At 40.0% G+C, this 13,392-nt stretch overlaps 2 long non-coding RNA genes across 5 annotated transcripts in view; one reads left to right on the top strand and one right to left on the bottom strand.

Annotated features, from left to right (window-relative positions):
- Positions 1-13,392, bottom strand: part of LOC138760127 (uncharacterized) — a 40,667-nt gene that overhangs the window by 13,675 nt on the left and 13,600 nt on the right. The gene's annotated exons all lie outside the window — the stretch shown is intronic.
- Positions 1-13,392, top strand: part of LOC138760126 (uncharacterized) — a 30,751-nt gene that overhangs the window by 14,538 nt on the left and 2,821 nt on the right. For 2 of the 4 annotated variants that reach the window (XR_011355441.1, XR_011355440.1), the window contains one exon: positions 12,627-12,768. The exons of the other annotated variants lie outside the window; for them this stretch is intronic. This is a non-coding gene — a long non-coding RNA (uncharacterized lncRNA). The remainder of the gene's footprint in view (positions 1-12,626; positions 12,769-13,392) is intronic. 4 annotated transcript variants of the gene reach the window in all.

Below are 13,392 nucleotides of genomic sequence, written 5' to 3'. Positions count from 1 at the left end.
ATAGTTTGTGGAATCCCAAATAATGGACTTAGAGAAAGACTGTTGCGTGAAAAAAAAAGATTCTGGAAAAGGCTGTGAATATGTGTAGGGGAATAGACAGCAGACAAGCACAAGCTAAGGAGCTTCACAATATAGACACAACAGTGCATGCAATGAAAACAGAGAAGCAGAGCACTAGAGTTTTCCAAAGCAATGACAAAACAAAGTGGTAAGCTCAAACACCAAATGCAGCACTGCAGAGGTAGACATATTCCAGAGATGTGTCCTACCTATTGAAAGTCCTGCAATAAATGTGAGAAGAAGAATCATTTTGCAAAGTGCTGCAAACCAAGGGATGACAAGAGCAAGGTGCACACATTGGACAAAGAAGTGGAAGAATTCTTTATGGATTCTCTACAGACTGCTGGTGGAAAAATGGAATGGCACTCCTTACAGACAGCGTGGGATTCGAACCCTGATCTTGTCCCGATTGCTGGTGCTGGAAAGGTGTTGCACTAACTGCTATGCCAACCCGTACTGTACACGATTTTAGTGAGCGTTAAACAGGGTTGGAAAGAGTGTCCTCAGGGCAGTGTCCTAAGCCACAATATATTCTGCTGCTTCAGCAATCACCATCACCTCCATCAGAAGGTGTAGTGTTTTCAGATGATTGCACAATGTTCAACTGCACTCATAAAACCTCAGCCGACAAGGAAGCTCTTGCCTCCATACACCAGAATCTAGAAAATACTCAGGCATGAATTGATACAGACAAGTAACAAAAGTATCAATCAATATCCATCTCCAACATAAGGAAGTCTTTCATCTGCTCTTAACATTCATTGGCATTGCCATCACCATGCCTCACACTACCAATATTTTGGTGATCAACGTTGACCAAAATGTCAATTTGTCCTTCACATAAATATGTGGCTCCAAGGAAAGGTCAGGCAGAGCATAGGTATTTTGTGACAACTGATCCCCTTCCTGTGACCATTTGACCTTTCCACCATCTACAAAGCACAAATCAGAAGTTTGATGGAATCCTCTCCACACTCTGGATGAGTCAAATAGCTCAGCATCACCAAGGATAACACTGCCTGCTTGTCTGGTAGTCTATTCATCTCCTTAAAAACATTCATTTCCTCCACCAACCTTGGACAGTGGCTTTAATAGGAAACATCTCCAATTTGCACTGGTTAATCATCTTAGTTAAGAAGAGGTTGAAGAGCAGAGGGAGTGAGAAGTACAGGTACATATTTCCTTGAAGTCACAGGTGGATAGCATATCAAAAAAGGCTTGCAACTCATTGACATTCATCAATCAGTGATTTGAATATAGACATTGAAAGGTCATGGTGAGACCCCTATTATCAATATACAAAAGTGCTGGAGAAATTCAGCAGGTACTGCAGCGGCCAGAGGATATATAACTAATGTTTTGGGCCTGAGCCCTTTGTCAAAGTATGAGCAAAAAGCAGGCAGGGGTTGAATAAAAAGGTGGAGGGGGTGGTGGAGGGAAGAAGGGGGAGAGAGAGGAGCACAGGCCAATGGGCAAGAGGCCATAGATGGACATGTATAGGAGAGCAGGAAAGAAACAAGCTGAGAATTGATCCAGGGAGGGGTAGATTAGAATCAGAATCAGAATTTATTATCATGTGCGTTAGTGTTTTGTGGCAGCATCATACCTGTATGTTAATTTTATACCATATTATTGCATCACTGTAAGAAAAAAAAATAAAAGTACACGCTTGAGAAGTAGGACAGTATATTTAGTTCATGAAATTATTTGATTATTCAGGAATCTGATGGCAGTGGGGAAGAAGCTGTCTTTGTGCCATTGAATGCTCGTCTTTAGGCTCCTGTAACTTTTTCCTAATGGTAGCAAATTGAAGAGGGCATGGCCTGGGTGGTGGGGGTCTTTGAGGATAGAGGTTTCTTTCTTAAGGCATCTCCTCATGTAGATATCCTCAATGGAATGAAGTTTGGTACCTGTGATGTCGCAGGCCGAGTTAACAACCCTCTGCAGTTTATTCTTGTCGTGAGAGTTGGCACTTCCATACCAAGTTGTGATGCAACCAGTCAGAATACTCTCCACGGTACACCTGTTGAAGTTTACAAGTGTCTCCGGTGACATGCCGAATCTCCTTGGACACCTCACAAAGTAGAGCTGCTGGCGAGCCTTCTTTGTGATTGCATCAATGTGAGGCTTTAGGACAGATCCTCAGAGTTGTTCTCCCCCAGAAATTTGAACCTCACGACCCTCTCCACTACTAAGCCCTCAATGAGGACTGGGTCATGTTCCCCTGACTTCCTCCTGAAGTGCACAATCATTTCCTTGGTTTTACTGATGTTGAATGCAAGGTTGTTATCATTATACCAGTCAACGAGCTGACCTATCTCCATCCTGTACTCCTCCTCATTGCCATCTGTGATTCTATCAACAACTGTGAATGGAAGAAAGAAGGAATAGGGAGAGAGAGAGAGAGAGAGAGAGAGGATGGGGAACTGGAGGAAAGAGAAAGAGATGGGGGAGGGGGAGCCTATTGAAATCAGAGAAGTTAATGCCATCTGATTGGATGGCACCCAGTTAAAATATGAGGTGTTAAATCTATGTTGAAAATTTTTGATAAAATATTTTGATAAAGTATCTCTCCAGTATTTTTATAGACTAGAAGTACAGAACATATGAATCAATGATACTTCTCCGCTCTTCCACCTGTCATACAGGGAGTTATATGGGAATAAAAGTGAGACTACTTAGCCTTAGACAAATGTACTCTATGTACCACATTGAATTGTTTTAGACAAGGTTGAGCACATAATGAAGAGCTATTAACCAATCCACATCCAATATAGTCAAAATTAAATTCTGTTTCCAAGCATTTTTGATTTTAACTAACAACGTCTGATTTAAACATAACAATTTCTCATAAATAATAATATTTAACCTTCTGAGAAGGTATAAAGCTAAAAATCTCATCTACATTTCAAACTTTCTTGGGAAATTAGAAACGTGATTCAAAACAATGTCAGACTTGCAAATATCGAAGGAATTGAGATTTGGGCAAGTTAAATGTAGCAGTAATCTGTTCAAATGATGCAAAATATCCATCAATGAACAGATCCTTAAAGGTTCGAATACCTCTTTAGATTATCTCTGAAAAATATCGTCATGTAAAGAGAGTTGAAATAAAATGATTGGGTACAATAGGACGAGAGAGAAAAATTATGAAATTCAAAATATTTTCTATATTGTGCTCAAATTCTCATAGAAAATTTAACAATTGGATTATCTATGAACTTAGTTGAGAATGGAAGTGAAGAACCAAGACAGACTGAATTAGAAACATTTTAGGGGGGGAATTTTCAAACTAAATGTAACACCAAATCCTTTGATGGCCCTCTTTGACACAACGGGAAGAACTGATTCTTCTTTATCTCTGGTTCTGAGTCGTGCCATTTATTTTGCTTCTCTTTTGGCATGTGTGTGCGATTTTACTTAAATGGAAGGATGCTGCCTCGCCAATTCAAGATCAGTGTGGCGTGAAATAATGTCCTGTTTGAACGGGAAAAGATTCATTATTCAATTAATAATTCAGATACAAGATTCCAGAAGTTATGGGAGTCATTTATGACTCACTATCTTACTTTATAATTTTACTCCAATGTAATTAAATTGTCAGACTTGAATCTTTTCCACATTCCTTACAATGTTTTAACCTACATTTTTCTTTTAATTACAGTAACATCTGGTAACATGGTTAGGAAAGGAGTTTGAGTTTTTCTCCTGTACTATTTTCTTTTTTCCACTTTTTTTTATATTATTAGAGTTTTTTTTCTCAAGAAATGTATATACTATTTAGAATATGAATTATGGATTTGATTTAATAGTTATGTATGTTAGTGATATACAGAATATCTTATTTAGTTTATGCAATTGTCCATACTATCTTATTGAATTGTACCCTTTTTGTTTATATAAGTTCTTTATTAAAATCAATAAAAACATTGGTGCTGTTCCTCCAATTTGCAGGTGGTCTCAGTTTGGCAACGCATGACCATAGACAGACATTGGCATGGGAATGAGGCAGGGAATTGAAATTGGATGCCACTGGGAGATCCCCACTATTACAGCAGACAGAGCAGAGGAGCTCAACTAAGTTATCTCCCAGATTGCATTTAGTTTCTCCATTGTAGAGGAGGCAACTATAAGCAAACTGGATGCTGTAGATGACCCCTGCATTCTTCACTTGGAAAAGCTGTCTGTGGCCCCAAATGGTGATGAGGCAGGAGGTGTGGGCACAAGTGTAGCATTTCCTGCAATGACAGGTGTAGGTACCAAGGGGCCAATTGGTGGGAAGGGATAAGTGGAGGAGGGATTCACATAGAGAGTGGTCCCTGCAGAAGGTGGCGATGGGAAGATGCATCTGGTGGTGGGATCATGTTTAGTTTTAGTCACTGTGCTATAGGAAATATGTTGTCATGATGAAGAGGGTGCAGAGAAGATTTACGAGAATACTGCCAGGACTCAAGGACCTGAGCTATAGGGCAAGGTTGAGCAGGCTAGGGTTTTATTCTTGGAGTGGAGGGGGATGAGGGGTGATCTCAATTTATTAGAGGAATAGATCGGGACAACGTAGCAAGTCTTTTGCCCAGAGTTCGGAACTCCGTAACCAGAGGACGTAACTTTAAGGTGAGGAGGGAGTGATTTAACAGGAACCTGAGGGATAACATTTACTACTGGCACTAGACAACTACCCTGAATTGATACCCAGCTTTAACCCCACAGACGACTCAATCACTCCTTATAGGCAAACCCCCTCATGTGATCGGGTCTGGATGTCGAGGGCCAAACTCACTGGCATGAACAGTCCCAGAGAATGATAATGCTGCATTGAAGTATTCCTTCACCCAAAATGTATCAAAATACTTCAATAGCCGGCAAAAAATTACCACCTGCTGTTATACCAATGAGAATTTAAAAAAAAAATCTCATTGAAGATCACTAATATTCAGAGACGGTTTAAAAATTATTCAAAATTAATTTAACAATTAAAGACTTACAAAACGATCTATAAATACTAAGAAGCACTTACATATTATTGAAAGCGTAAATTAATACCAAAGTAAGATCGTGTTATATGGCGAGCTCTCCACTGGCCACTGTGACAGAGGTGCAGCAAAGAAAAGGTACAAGGACTGCCTAAAGAAATCTCTTGGTGCCTGCCACATTGACCACCGCCAGTGGGCTGATAACGCCTCAAACCGTGCATCTTGGCGCCTCACAGTTTGGCAGGCAGCAACCTCCTTTGAAGAAGACCGCAGAGCCCACCTCACTGACAAAAGGCAAAGGAGGAAAAACCCAACACCCAACCCCAACCAACCAATTTTCCCCTGCAACCGCTGCAACCGTGTCTGCCTGTCCCGCATCGGACTTGTCAGCCACAAACGAGCCTGCAGCTGACATGGACTTTTTACCCCCTCTATAAATCTTCGTCCGCGAAGCCAAGCCAAAGAAAAAGAAAAAAAAAGAAATTTAAATATCTACTTGCTTTCCTGTTTGAGTTCTATAGGTCTATAATTATTACACAGATCATCAAAACTAGAAAAGGAAATCTGGAATCATAGCAGATCAGGCCGTTAAGACGGTTCAACTTCAAATGTTAACTGTTTGTTTCCTTTTCTATGGATGATATCCAGCAACTCCTGGTTTTTGTTTCAGAATTCCAACATCTGGAGATTTTTGAATCTCAGCAAGATGAACTTCCATGGGAAGCCAAGTAATAAAGTATTCTTTTAGACACAATGCCTACCACTGCCAAGTGTATTGAAGCATTCTACATTTGACCACACACCACAATTTCAGGACATCCTTGTACTTGACAGCAAAATCCAAACAGATGATTCAATTATAGCATTTAACATTTTTTTGATGGAGTTTTTTTTGTCTTAAATACTGTAACTAATCTTTGCATGAATTGCATTTAATTTTTCAAATATTCAACATATCGGATTTTTAAAAGAGGTTCACCAGGTTAATCCCAGAGATGAGGGGGTTTGCCTATAAGGAGTGATTGAGTCGTCTGAGACTGTACTCGCTGGAATTTAAATGAATGAGAGGGGATCTTATAGAAATGTATAAAATTATGAAAGGCATAGATTAAATAGAGGTCCCGTATATATTCATGCCATATTTGAGTTTATTGAACCAATTTTTCGAGTAAGATTTGGGGAAGGGGGGTCAACTTTTACACGGGTCACACTTTTGACTATAGTAAGTACCTGCAGCATTCAAGACATAGTGAGCTCTGATAGTCAGGGCCAGGTGGTAAGCCTGCATTGTGGGTGCCGGGACCTCTGATGGACAGGTGACTAGGGTGAGGGTCTGCGGTCGGGGTGTCGGGAGCTACAATGGGCAGGTGGCCGGGGCATGAATCCATGTTTGGGCATCAGGAACTCTAGTGGGTGGGAAGTCGGGCGTCAGGAGCTCAAATTTGTGGGAAGTCAGAGTATCTGTTGCTCGGATTAATGGAAGGTTGGGGCCAAAAATAGGGAGTTGACTTTTACATAGGTCATATGGAAAACGTGATTTGGAGCCAAAAATGGAGGAGGGGCGGAATTGACTATTACACAGGTAAATTGTTTCCACTGGTGGAGGAGATCAGAACTAGGGAGCAGAGCCTCAAGAGTAAGGATGCTTTTCCTAGAGGGTAGTGAATCTATAGAATTCCCTGCACATTGAAGTGCTGGAAGCAACCTCAGAAGATATATTTAAGACAAGGTTGGATAGATTTGTATATAGTATAGGGAATTAAGGGATATGGGGAAAAGGCAGGATGGTGGAGATTAGCCTATTATCAGATTAGCCATGATTTCATTGAATGGTGGAGCAGGCTCGATAGGCCGGATGACCTCTTCCTGCTCCTTTTTCTTATGTTTTTGTTATTTTAAATTCTAATTAATATATTAACAGAATATAAAACAATATAACCTCAGTTTTTAAGTCTGTATATAATATTTTTTTTTACCCAAACCAACTTAACACAATTTAGCAGGATGCAAATTGGTTTGGATTTATGGCATTTTGTAGGATTAATATGTGGTGTTTTACGGTCAGTGTAGATTCAGTGAGATATGGATGGCATGGTTAGTGCAGTGGTTAGCACAACACTGCAACAGCACCAGTGACCGGTACCAAAGTTTGAATCCCATGCTGTCTGTAGTTTGTACATTCTCCCCTTGTCTGTGTGGGTTTCCTCTGGCTGCTCTGGTTTCCTTTCACCATTCAAAACATGTGGGGTTGTAGGTTAATTGGGTGTAATTTGGCAGCAAGGGCTGTTACCGTGCTGTATGTCTACATTTCAATTTAAAAGAATTTCCTTCCATGTTCCATGGCTCTATGGCATCTCAGGTCAGGGATTCTTCATCATAACGCTTTTGCTTCAGCAACTGAGTGAATTTTGGATCCAATTCTTGACACTCCCTTGGATCCCATAGGTTTTTACTTCTATGTTTTGACCAGCCTACTGATAGACCTTGTCAGTACTAAGGCATGTATGATACAAGCCGATACTTATGAGAGATCAGTTCATTTATGGTGCATAAGAGGAGATGCAGCTGACCAGCTTCTTCTATAAAGAGCATCACTTGTTCAGTTTGGCTGGTTTTTATATCCTTTATAGTCTCGATTGAAACTGTCCAGTGTAAATCCCAGATGGTCTGCTGAAGTGTCCTGATTCACCTTTAGAGCAGCACGTGATTTCCTAACCACATTAGGCAGACTCTGTAGTTATTGTTCAGGAGACAAAAGGGTTCAGTAATCAATGAGCCATTTTCCTGCAGCTGTTCCTGCAGTCAATGTTCAATTTAAAACAGACTCTCTCTGTTCCACATCACCCCCCCCCCCACCCTGACCCCATCTTTTTGGCAATCTTTCCTCTGAGGCAATCAGCAACCTACATAAGTTCCAGAAGGCCAACATTCCTGAGTCACCTTCACTGAAAGCTTGATGCTCTCTCCTCTCCTTTGCTTACTCCCTGCTTTTATTCTGGACAAGCTTCTATTCTCTGACAGAAGAAAAAAATTAATTACATTCAGGATTATAACTCACACTGAATGTCATGGTTGGCTCTTGGTGCTGAAGTTCTGCATGGGGTCAGCTCGGACTGCAAGAGAGAAGTAGGAAGACGGTCAACTTTGCGTCAACAGTTAGCAAGGGATAGGTCCAGAGAGCATCAGACACCAGATGGCAGAGGGAAGAGACTTTCAGCCCTACCAGAGAATACTGAAGATGGGAGAAAGATTGCACACTTTGGGATAAAGGGTAGTGGCCAGAAAAAAATCAGGCATGGAAACGAACTCAGTGAAAGAAGGGTTCAACATTCCAAGCTCAGGATTCACTGAGATATGGACATAAAGAGATGAAGCTAAGGATGTGACTGTTGGAGATCAAAGATGGAAAAATCAGATATTGAAACAACAACAGGAGGTGGAACTGTAGCGGGGAGATACTATCTGAAGAACGTTAGTTTTGTTGCAGAGAGGATATTTCTGTTGCAGTCAATGAAGAATGCTTTTAACTTTGCTTTAAAGCTAGGTTATCAGAGCCTGCTGTTACTCTTCCACTTTTTCCAACATATAAACTATGAAGAGGAAGGCTATCTCTTTGATTATCAATTCCATTATCTTTCCTCTAACCAGCCAGTTTGTGTTTCCCATCATTTTGGCAGTGGCACAGAGAAGATAAGCAATTAATATCACCAATGACTTTTACCTGTGCAAATGCTGGATCAAGTTGAAATTATTGATTTATTTCTCTTCATTGATTGTTTTCTGTCTGTCTCTCACAATGGATTTTCTATAGACATTTATTACCAGCCCTGAAGCCGCCTCATCTCTGCAGCTTACAGATCGAATCATATAATCAGAAACTGATGAGCTCCATGTTTTAAAATGAGTGTTATGAGGTTTTACTGTAATTGTAAGGGCCTTGGGGAGACCACATTTGAAATATTGTATATATATTTCACCCCTTACCTTAAAATATTTCAATTTGCCATAGAGGGAATGTTGCAAAGATTCGCCAGTCTAATTCAAGTCTAATGCATTTGAGGCTTCTGAGAGCTTATGGGAGTTATTCACTCACAGATCCCATTCTCTATGACAAGGTGAGAGAGGGTGTATCCCAACACTTCCCTCTCCCATAATCTCCCTTCTTGCTGCTGTATTTTTCAACCTCTTCCTTATCCCCTCTCATCACCACCAACTCCCCTCCCCCCCCCCAGCCCCCCACCACTGCCCCCAGTCTGTGAGGCAGTGTGAGAAGAAATTGATCATCTGTGGCTAAGGCTGATCCTATTCTGGTTGGCTGGAAGTTGCTAGTGATGTTCCACAGGGTTCGGTCTTGGGGCTACTTCTTTTTATGTTGTTTATTAATGATTTGGATTGCAGAATGAATGGCTTTGTGGCAAAGTTTACAAATGACATGAAAGTAAGTGGAGGAAGTATAGAGAAAACATGGAAGCTGCAGAATGACTTCAACAGATTAGGAGAATGGGCAGAATGTGGGAATAAAAATAAACAGGCAGATTATTTTTTTTTAATGGGGAGAAAATTAAAAACACCTAGTTGTAAAGGAACTTGGCCTGAAGGTAAACTTACATGTTGAGTCAGTAGTGAAGAAGGATAATGCAATGTTAGCATTCATTTCAAGAGGAACAGAACATAAGAGCCAGGATGTTATGTTGAGGCTTCATAAGGCACAGGTGAGATCTCATTTGAAGTATTGTGAGTAATTTTGAGATCCTCATTTAAGAAAAGATGTGCTGATATTAGAGAGGGTTCAAAGGAGGTTCACTACCATGATTCTGGGGAAGAGAGTTATCATATGAGGAGCATTTGGCAGCTTTTGGCCTGTTTTTGTTGGAATTTACAATAAGGAGAATCTCTGAAACATTTCATATGTTGAAAAGTGTGGATACAGTAGATGTAGAAAGCTTGTTTCCCATGATGGGAGAGTCGAGAACAAGAGGGTACAACAAGGAGTGAAGAGCATCTGGTTAGAACAGAGATCCATAGAAATTTCTTTAGCCAGAAGGTGGTAAATCTGCAGAATTTGTTGCCACAGACGGGTGTAGAGGCCAGGTCATCGGGTGTATTTAATACAGAGATTGATAGGTTCTTGATTAGCCAGGGCCACAAAGATTATGGGGAGAAAGCCAGGCAGAGGGGATGAGTGGACAAATGGATCAGCTCATGATTAAATGGTTGGGTAGATTAGATGGGCTGAATAGCTTATTTCTGCTCCTATGTCTTTTATTCTTAAGGTCTTATGGTCTTTTAGAAAAATTAGAGAAGATCTCATTGAAGTTTATTCAATTTTTAAGGAGCTAGATGCAACAGCACAATTTCAGAATGGGGGTAAGACATTTAGGACTGAGATGAGGAAAATGTCTTCACTAAGAAATTAGTGAAAATTTGGAATTTGCTGCCCTGGAGGACTATGCATTTCAGCCACTGAGTTCATTCAAAACAGAACTTAATAAATGTATGGGGCATAATAATTGGTTCTGAGGAAGACAATCAAACATGATCTTGATGAATTCCAAAGAAGGATTGAAGGCCTGGGTAGCACTTTTATCTACATTCTTTTTTTTTTCAAACGCTAGTTTAAATGTAGACACCTGCATAATTCATGAGAATGGATACCAATTGAATCCAAATATATTTTTAGCATTCAATATCATACAATGAATGCAAGCTAGTTTCCTGCTCGTTCCAATGACAATGCACTACAATTTGGAGTGCAAAATCCCTCAACCTCTCCTGCTCTTATTCTATTTTTTAATAGGGCCTTCAGAGTGTGAATCCTTGCAGAAAATGATCCTACCCTGATGCAATCTTCCATTGCTATTAGATGTGGAGATCCTGATCAGTGTCTGTTGGAGTAGGGAATAGAGGAGACAAACCTAAAGCTAAATACTGATGCAAGGAAAACTACCTCTGCCCTGCTACCACTGCATTGGCAGGTTTTGATCCTGTGCACAGGCAGCTAGATGCACCTCTAGTAGTAGATCTTAACCATCCAAATAGATCCTTGGTTGGCAGTGCATGAGAGCATGGACAAGTTGGTGCAGGAATAATGTGTAGAATTAAAATGGTTGGCCACTGGAAAATCCATTATTACATAATAACATAAGAAATGGGAGCAGAAGTAGGCCATCTGGCCTGTCGAGCCTATTCCACCATTTTATAAGATCATGGCTGATCTGATGATAGGCTCATTTCCACCTACCTGTCTTTTCCCCATATCCCTTAATTCCTGATTACTATGTAGGGGACAGTTCGAAAATGCTTTAGAAAACTATGTCTGTGTACAGTCTCTCTGATATTGAGGTGGTCATAACTGATGACTCCCACAGGTTCACAGGTAAAGTGTTCTTAAGCTTGGAATTGCTTAACTTCAAGATTATATATCTTATTTCCAAAGATTGCAGCGAGAGGAGGTTGTGACCAGCGTGATGGGGGTCTTTTATAATGTTGCCTGCCTTTTCAAGGGATTAAAATATTGCTTCATAGACAAGGTCCCAGGTTAGAGCAGTTAAATGGCTTTAGATGTTCCAAGAATTGCATGTTCTGCTTGCTTTATTGTACTTTAATCATTTCCTGAATATCAGAAGTGATTCCTATTTGTTCTCATTTGTTAACAAAGCCAATATGCTTTTATTCCTAATTCCATCGAACAGAGTTACTTTCTGGGCCATTTCACAGAGCAGTTAAAAATCAATTACTTTAGTGTATCAGAAAAAATATGAACATAATCCTATGGACTTTTTAACAGCTAACTTCTTATCTCATAGTCATTTTACCTGATACTAGTTTTTCATTTCAATGTGTTAATAACTTGCATTTCAATTCCCCACCAACTTCACTGGGAGTTGAACTAATTGTATTCTGTATGTTCCTGGATAACAGGTCAGTACCTTAACTTTAAATGGATTTATTGCCTAGAAATTTGATTGCCCACATTTATGGTTCTCTGAATATGGGCGAAAGTTAACACTAACATCAAAACAAGAAGGTATTGAAAAATTGTGAAAATGGGGAACCCTGTCTGTAGGTGAGTGTTGCTATGCTTTGTGTGGTCTTATAATTTTAAGGCATGTTGAAATTCAAAACATATGGGCTACAGTGGAGATCATGTCAGTATGGGGAGAAAGAGAATTGCACAATACAGAGGTGAGTAGGGGTAAGTGCAGTAAATGCATCCCTCTTACCTTGATAACAGATTATGAGATCAGTGAACAATTTTCATCAGCTCATAAAAGCTTAAAACCCACAAACTTTACCAAGACCTGCCAATAACAAAGTGATTTACAAATATAAATGACAAAGTGTGACTTTCAATGTATTAACATTCAATGTATGGCGAGGCATTTTAAATACTGCAAGTTTCACTACTTTCAGCATGAACCTCTCCATGTGGAATGTGGTTTATGACACAGATTATAAACAAAACATAGAACATTGAACACTGCAGGCCTCGATACTGTGCCAACCCATATACAATATACCTCTGATTATCTGAAATTGGATTCTCTGATATCCTCATTTATCCTAATATTTTAAAATTTTCAAATAAACCAGAATATCCAAAAAAATATTTTTCGAAGCAGAACTGACTGGGGACATCAGGCTGCCGGCGACTGCAGATACGTCAGGCTGCAGGCAGGAGCATAGACCTTGGGGTCCTGGCAGGAGTGCTGACCTCAAGTTCCTGGCAAGAGTGGTGAGAATTAAACATTATTTTAATGCTTAAAGAGCCTTTCCTTGTTCTTTGATGTATTTTAAAGACTGTTACAAGTGATTTTCTGTTGCTACTGGGCTTTTTTTTTTAAATGACCAGTTCTCCGAAAAAAACGTTTATCCAACATAGGCCCAGTCTTGACCGTTTTCTTCCATCAATGTGCTTGCCTTAAATGCCCCTGTTCCAGCATCCATCACCATTCCTGACAAGGCATTCCAGGCACCCACAACTTTCTGTGTAAAAGTCTTACCCCTGATGTCTCCCCTAAACTTCCCTTCCTTCTCTTTGTACACATGTCCTCTGGTGTTTGATATTACTGCCTTGGAAAACAAGTGCTGGCAGTCCTCCCTATCTATTGCCTCTCATAATCTTGTAGATTTTTTGTGCCACTAAGTAAATAACAAGTAAATGACATCATCACATGTCCAAAATACCCTGGGGAAATCACATGGCATTAGGATTATGTGTCAAATACTGTTGCCCAGTGGGACAAAAGTTTAACACTTTAAACATCCCCAGGGTCATGTGTATTGCCCTATTTATGCTTAAAAACTTACATGAATAGATTCTTTCTAATTCCCTGCCTGGACTTCTGTGTTGATTATT

Source organism: Narcine bancroftii, chromosome 4 (assembly GCF_036971445.1).
Source record: "Narcine bancroftii isolate sNarBan1 chromosome 4, sNarBan1.hap1, whole genome shotgun sequence".
In the NCBI taxonomy this organism is placed as follows: domain Eukaryota; kingdom Metazoa; phylum Chordata; class Chondrichthyes; order Torpediniformes; family Narcinidae; genus Narcine; species Narcine bancroftii.
The sequence above is the reverse complement of the archived record's forward strand: the minus strand, read 5'-3'. Positions and strand labels throughout refer to the sequence as shown.